Consider the following 7921-nt stretch of genomic DNA (forward strand, 5'->3'; position numbering starts at 1 on the left):
TTTTTATGAACATAACGTGTAGCCACAACCCGGTGACAGAACCTGTGGTTGCATTAATGCATGCATGTCCACAACCGAAAATATATTCATAGAAATATAGCACAGCATATTCCGTGGCGTTTAATATTCTGAAATTTCTGAATTGTTTACACTGTAGTTGGTCGACCTCAGTTTCAGATTCCAAATCATAGTAATATTTACCTTGACGTTTTAATATCATGATAAATAGAAGCAACAAGTTAAAACTCAATATTAAAACATTTCTATCGAATCCGGACTAATATATTCGTATTCCAAATTTGTTTGTACAGTCGAAAGCACATCGGGTTATCCATTTTCGTTGCAAATTAGTACCTATTATAATTAGTTAAAAAGCCGCAATTTAGTTTAGCTACGAGTATATCTGCAGTTTGTCTGTACAAGCGACAGCACATAAAACTAAACATTGCTTCATCTTAATTGTAATGGCCATTGTAAAAGCGCTGGTAGGACAAAAAGTTATGAGACATGTGAAAGGCTCCATAAGAGCAAAACTTTTAAAGTTGTTTTTTAATTAGTTTTTTTAAAATATTTGTCTATTTGTAAGCACTATTTTAATAGTCCATGCAAATAAAGGAATTTTTTGACTTTGGCTTTAAATGACAGCTATTTTAACCGATTTATTTTATAAAAATGTGTAGTTGATGACTGTACATAGACACGCGCGCGTCACGCGTCGACCGCGCGTGTCGTAGGCCTCACCCGGGACATTGAATATCCGGCGCTTGACGAACGCGTTTCCATACTACGCTGCTACGGATGTAGCAGGATGGCTACGACGTAGCGTTCGTAGCGTTTTCGCATGTTTACTTCAAGGTGTTGAAGGTGTGAAAGCCAAACCATGAATTTGAATTGAGATAAAAATGTAATTGTTGACGCCACAGTTCAAATCACTGGATGGATTTCGCTGAAATAGTTATTCCGAGTATGACGTAGAGGCATCCGCTAATCAAATCAAATTAAATAATTCATTTGTTAATCATAAGTTAAGAAAGGATTTTTCGAAATTCACACCGACGAAGAAGCAACGAGGTCTAAAGTTTGTAGTAAAAAGATATTTCTACATAAATGTCATACGCAAAAGTTAGTATTTGCAGTTCATACTTTGAAATTATACAGAAATATGATATTGTGTGTAAAAATGGAAACGGGCTCAAAACTTACGCAACAGATTCCGTGGCCCTTGACATATCATGTTATCACGCCGCGGAAGATGTCCATAACTCGTGCGTATCTGCGAAATAAAGTAAATGTTACTTAACTTTTGATATATACAACGTACACAAACACATCTTATAGAGTTTTCCAAAGGGAGATCTAGGTTTAGTAGTAATAGGAAATAGATTTTTAGAGCTTGTGGATTTCATGCGACATCCATACAAACTAGAGAAAGTAACATTCGTGGATTTCGTAATCGCTTCACTGAGCGAAAGCAATTACGCCCAAAAAACAAGAGAAACGATTACTAAATTGAATTCGTAATACAATCAATATTCATTTATCTATTAACAGAAACACTATCAATCACGCCCACCAAAACCATACAATATTAACACTCGGCGTCAAACAAGACGTCGACAATAAAACCAAGAGCCGGTTAATCTTTGGGACGAAGCAATAGTCGTAAACACAATTTGTGAGGCATTCCACTCACGTATCTAATATTGTTTAGGGCAATACTTCTACCTGCCCGGCAAATTATATTGTGCCCCATTAAATTAACTGATCCCTACGATGCTTTTTTACCCACGGCACGTGATGATGCTAGATGTAATTAGGATCTTTTGGAGGGGCATAAATTGTCTGTCTTGTTCTCGTTATGATTAAAACGTTTTTGAGGAATTCCTCGCGGGCGTAATAGAGATGGTACGAGTAATGTTGTCGTGGGATACTAGATGGCGTTGGAGTCTAAATTAAATTGCGATTGCGAAATATCAAACTAGACAGAGTTGAAGCGAGTAAAATATAACATGGAAGTGATAAAAAACAAGTTAATGATAAATTGAGAAGTTTAATCTCAGAAAAGCTTATTACTTTTATGCTACTTGTAAAATAAAATAAAATAAATAAATAAAATAAACAGATACATGATGCCTAGTTGCCCGTGGTTAGCTGACATATTTTAAGATCCATTGATATCAAATAATTTTTAAATATAACACATTTTCTTAAAACTTTGTTTGACCTCTTAGTGTCAAAGATTCTTATTTGATTGAGAAATATACTTTATAAAAGTTACTTTATCTTCATTTAAACTTTGTCCTGCGTTCGGACATAATTTAGACGTGTAGAGAAGTCTTGCTTTGACCAAGTGTGTCATATAAACTAGTCACTTAAACCATTCAATCTATAGAAATGCAACTGAATTGTGAAAACATATTAACTACAACAAATTTTAATTTCAAACTTTTTACAGTCGAAAAGTAGATTTTGTCAAATAATTCTTAGGATAGTCTTACTGCCTTACTCATTATTTATTTAAATTTCCATAAAGTGATAACTGTTGAAGCGTTGGTATGATGAAAAGCTATGAAATATGAAATTGTTGCTTCAGGGCAAGTTTTCCTAATTAATATTTTTTGTCTTATGTATTTATACGATTTGTAAGAGAATTGGTAAAGGTCCTTTGACAGCATGACCTGTCGTTATGGATACCTTGCGGGAGGCCTTTGTCCAGCAGTGGACGTTATTTGGCTGAAAATAAGTTAAAGTTTTTTAGAGTGATTCTACTCCACCCAACTCTACTTGGCCCCAACACGATAACTTCATAGTCGGAGTTTAGTATCAGGGCGACAATATTATGTGTTTAGACGTTCCTCGGGGAAATTATGTCGCGAACTCGGTACAAATTACTATACAAGATAAATAAAACTGGAAATTACTTGCCCCCTCCGAGGACGATATTTTTACAAATTTTCTGTACTGTAAAGGTTTTCGTTAAATACGCGAATTAGAATGAAGGAAAATATTTATTTTGCATGGAGATACCATGGCTTAATACATAAGTAGCATTAACCATTTTGTGTGAACGTTTACCGACTGCATAATTAATACTTACTTAAATATACTATGTTTTAACGCAAATAAATATTCTGATTCTGATTCTGATAGGGTTAATTGTATAGATAGTACAAAAAACTCACTATTAAAAGAATATTATTGTCATTGTGTATTTTATAAACTCATAGGTAACTGAATTTTTCAAATACTAGCTTAACATTAATGGCATACATTAATGTTTGAAAACTTAACTTACAATTCTCTAACCACTAGAGAAAAAGGCATCACAAACTTTTGGTGTCAAGTAGGTACACTGGAGACTTGACTTAATACATTTTCACATACATAAAATACACTATGATTCATCCAATAAATTAATATTAATCTTATCAACATCCATCAGCAATAACGATTTTCTATTAAAGTCAAAGCTTCAGAAAAACTTTCAACGCTTATAAACGCTGAATTGACTTTAGCAATTGCATCAGAAATGGAAAAAAGTGCGCTTTCCCATTTCCATCTAAATCCGAGACGCTGAGGAACGATTTCCGGACTCCAGTCTACTCGCGACTTGTTTACACAAACAAAACATGGCGGTTTGCTCGGAGCTATTGGGATGCTTTTTGTCGGCTCATTACACTTGATCAATGCAGGAAATTCATGTTTAATGTTATAATGGTAGACTAGATTTGCCCGAGGCTTCGCTTTTATGAATATCAGTGTGTCAAAAATACTTTATTGCGCGGTCTATCGAAAACCAGAATAAAAAAATTATATGTTTTTCCCAGGGTTTTAAACCTCTATGTTTATAACTATAGTAACTAGTGATAGTTTTATTGTCTGAATTGTGCTGTTGTCAGTTTTCACCTACTTATTTTTTGAAATAGAGCTGAAACATTGGTAAATAACTTTATTCAGACAGCGTATTGGTTAAGGAGACCATCATCACTCGATTGATGTTTTTCCCGCTACCAAAAACACTTTGCACTAAGATGATTTTATAAACTTTTAAACTTTTAACAGAATAATTGAAGAGTGAACCTATCCCCGGTTCAGAATCATTGCCGCTCTATTATTCTCTTTTTGATCGGACTGAAAATCGGTTGCAAACATGTGAGAACCTTGTTAGAAAAGTCGCTACCCCCGTTCCATTCATATCGAGTTCTTTCTATAACGAGAACACACACGGCGGTGTCAATGCAAAATCTGCCAGGTGATAGAACATACTTAGATGCAGTAGCGCCAATTTTGTCGCGTTCATTTCATGTTCTTCTGAATGCATGTAGGTAGGTTTCTGAAATACTGTCGACCTATAAGCAAGATTATTAAGTTTTTTTATGGGTTTGCTCTTGATAACAATTTCCTCACCCGGCGATGCAGATACAATTTATGATCATGCGAGCTTGCCCACTCGTGTTTGTAAGAATTCTAAGACAAGTTGCTTTTAAAATAATAGACTTGCATTTGAATTTTCGTGTCTATTTTCAGCTCTCCTATGTGATAGAACGGATTCTAACACTGTTTGTTTAGCACTTAGTTCTGATTTTTGTATGCACGAACCTTTATTGCCTTATATAGCTTTTACGCTGCGTTTGTAAGATATTTTGTTCACATATAAGCAACTTTTGCAAAAAAGCGTTTGATACGTTTTGTTTTGAACTATTATGCAAGAGCGGCTTCTGCACCTTTCTCCTTCACGCTTATACTTTCCGTATCTCACTCTGGCTTTCCAAACACAATCGATTGTTATCTTTCGTTAGTGCACGTCGCTTTGTTTTTGTTCGTTCACCGCGGGCGCTTTATCTTGGCTCTATGGGCGGATCCGAAGACAATAGGCCGAGTTTGAGTTGGTGAACTATCTCGTTCAATTTTGGACTATAAGTAAGAATTACTTAATTACGAGTAAGTTAGGCTAGAAACATAGATACTATTTAAGTACACAATCGTGTAAATGCATTTTGTAAAATGCAAGAATATCTGATGAGCAAATAAATACTTTTTAACTGGGACATAATAGGTAGTTCTAAAGTAAAGATTGCATTGGAGCAGTGCACATTACCGATTCGTTGATTCCTTATAATAAATACGAGTCTATCTATCGAAATGAAAGTTGAGGGGAAAATATAAATCAGGATTCTGGAGCCTGATTACAAAATGTTGCTAAGTTCAACAGGACCAGTGAAAATTCCTCTCCATAGAGTGCATAGAGGAAAGCTTATGTCTAGCTGTCTGTGTATGTTCACGGCTCTGTTAATGACGTCAATAAGCTGAGGTTTCAGCCTTTTACTCGATTCACAAACGATTGGGTTTGCTAACCTGGACGCTCTCAGCCTGTGGCGAGCCCTAGCTCTTGAATCGCTAAGCTAACAGACTTATTGATGAGAACACTAACCACCATAAACAAACTAAGATCGTGTGCCCGTGTGTCAAACAGACTGGCGTGTTGTATTAATGATTCACAAGTCGCCTCGTATTGTTTGCGGCGCGTACGGCATACTAATTATCTCCGTCAAGGGACAGTGCTGGGGCCACGTGTTTGGTGACAGGTGGGAATAAGTAAGCTGGAGTGAAAGCGGTAGGTTTAGAACAAATTCTCGTGCTAGGAGACAAAAATGGGTTTGTTTTGCAGGAAGCGTCACTAGCTCTCTTATGGAAGCGTAAAATTGTCAATTATTGCCTTAGGTATATTTTTGCTCAACCTTTGACTAGGTGGAACAAAAGTATACGGTATTAAGATAAACTTACCTAGACTGAACGCTCTATTAGATCTAACTTAAAGTCTAAAAATGTGATCATAAAAATAAATTATTTCGATTTTAATATAACTGATATTTAAGTTTTATCTAAATGTCCTACAACCATCAGTGATCATGGTCACCTTTCCATACCCTTCCCAGGTCAAGCAAATAATACGGGACACTAATTCGGGCGTGCTAAAGGTGGTGTTTAATTAAATCAGAGATTCTTGGCATTTACATGATAATGCCGCGATTTGAAACGACAGGCTTGGGGCCTGGAGACTGCTGGGGGCTTTGTCTTTTCGTCTGGAAGAATTCAAATTAAAAATGACCCTTATTACCCACAACACAGAAGCTAACGAGCTTCTGTATCTCACTCACTTGATCGATGACAGTTTAACTTTCCCCCGGGACAAACTTGACCTTCATTGGTTGGGTTTTTTATGGCGGTCAAGCTGTAGATCCTGGCTATACAGGAGTTGCAGCGGTGGCAACGAGAGGTGGGAATAGTTTTTCTATTTATTCACGACGAGGAAGCTCTTGGCCTGTATCTCACCTGATGGTAAGTGACGATCAGGCCGAAGGTGGAAGCGAGCTTCACCCGGAATCCTCAACCACGGAGGAACTGGCTATCTTGCCTCTAACTGCCGGAATACAACAATGCTGTTAACATTGTTGTTATGGCGACAGACTTAGGTAAGATGGTGGTAGCTAGCCAGGTGGACTTAGAACAAGCCCTACCTCCAGCCAAACCGAACAGAAAAATCTGCCCCCACTGGGAATCGAACCCGGGACCTCTGCGTCTGAAGCAGGTAGTCTTACCACTAGACCACAGAGGCGGTCCCGACTCACTTGATCGGAGAAGATCTTGGTCTATCTCAATAGAAGAAAGTGACGATCAGGCTGAAGGTGGAAACGAGCTTCACCCGGAACCCTCAACGGGCTATCTTATCTCCAACTGCCGAAACACATCTTTGGTTTGGTTTTTATTTTGGTTGCACTGTTGTGGAACAAGGGTTCAAGACTGAGACTCTTCAATATTTTAATATCGCAAATGGAGTACCTACTTGGCATTAAGCCAAGTCATGTCTTTGCCGTATCTCAATCTCAAGATAGGTCGTAGGACCCTATTGGGAGATAGCACCGGGTGAAGGCTTTAAAAGTGGAGGGCAAAGTATCCAAAGTCCTATTTTTAGAAGAAGGCTTTAAGTCTAAGATAAAATGATCCAAGCGCGTATAATTACTATCACAACATTGTATATCTGAAAAGATCAACTACTACCTACAGCTTAAGTAGGTAGCTCTTACGGGTTTCACTATGACAACTCCAATAAACGCCAAAATTGAATACTTGTTTTCGATTCATCATGTACCACTGCGCCGTTGGGCCACCGAATTGGTTAGCAACAGCTGTCAAAGATAGAGGTAGATAGACAGAGATAGCCAATAACCTCAAAGTCTCAGTTTAGGGCGTAATCCATCAAACAGATAGTATTAAGCAAAGAAGCACTTTGATCAGACGTGGATGGGCTACATTAGCTTTCAAAGGGCGGCACACGAGATCCATGAATAAGAATTGCTACAAAATAGGGCTGCTACCCATTCAAATGAAGCGAATGTAATATAGGTGGGAATTGTAAAAGAAATGTTTCTGTCAGCCTTTTTTGGATATCACTTCGGGGAATATTCGGGGCTTTAGACCTTCAGAAGAAGCTTCGAATGACAAGTGGCAAAGACGTTGGTAATCATGGGTTATTATCAATCTCATATTATCAACAATAAAGTATACCTACTACAGGACTGTTTTGACTTCATAAGACATACCACAGAGTACAGACTTTTAGTCAGCCGATAGTCGAGTCGGGCTGTTAATCAATATGAACATATGGAAGTGCGCACAATACACCGATTTGGTATCGACCAATTTCTCATACAACTTAAAAGTCGACCAAACTATCGACCCATAAAAATCTTTGTCTGCGGGGACTCTTATAGTAATAAATAGGACAACCCTCAAACCCTCATAGACAAAATAATATTCATGAGAGTTTTAACTCCAAATTCGCAGAAAAAAGTACATTAAAAACGCTTAGTACCCCCAGCTATTTTTGAATACACCATACCTACATTTCCAGTATGAATCC

General features: G+C 37.4%; 1 non-coding gene across 1 annotated transcript; it reads right to left on the minus strand.

The window, feature by feature from the left end:
- Positions 1 to 6544: 6544 nt before the first annotated feature.
- On the minus strand, positions 6545 to 6616 carry Trnal-cag (transfer RNA leucine (anticodon CAG)). Its single transcript has one exon. It is a non-coding gene; the product is annotated as a tRNA-Leu (tRNA).
- Positions 6617 to 7921: the final 1305 nt, after the last annotated feature.

Source organism: Ostrinia nubilalis, chromosome 7 (assembly GCF_963855985.1).
Source record: "Ostrinia nubilalis chromosome 7, ilOstNubi1.1, whole genome shotgun sequence".
Lineage (NCBI taxonomy): Eukaryota > Metazoa > Arthropoda > Insecta > Lepidoptera > Crambidae > Ostrinia > Ostrinia nubilalis.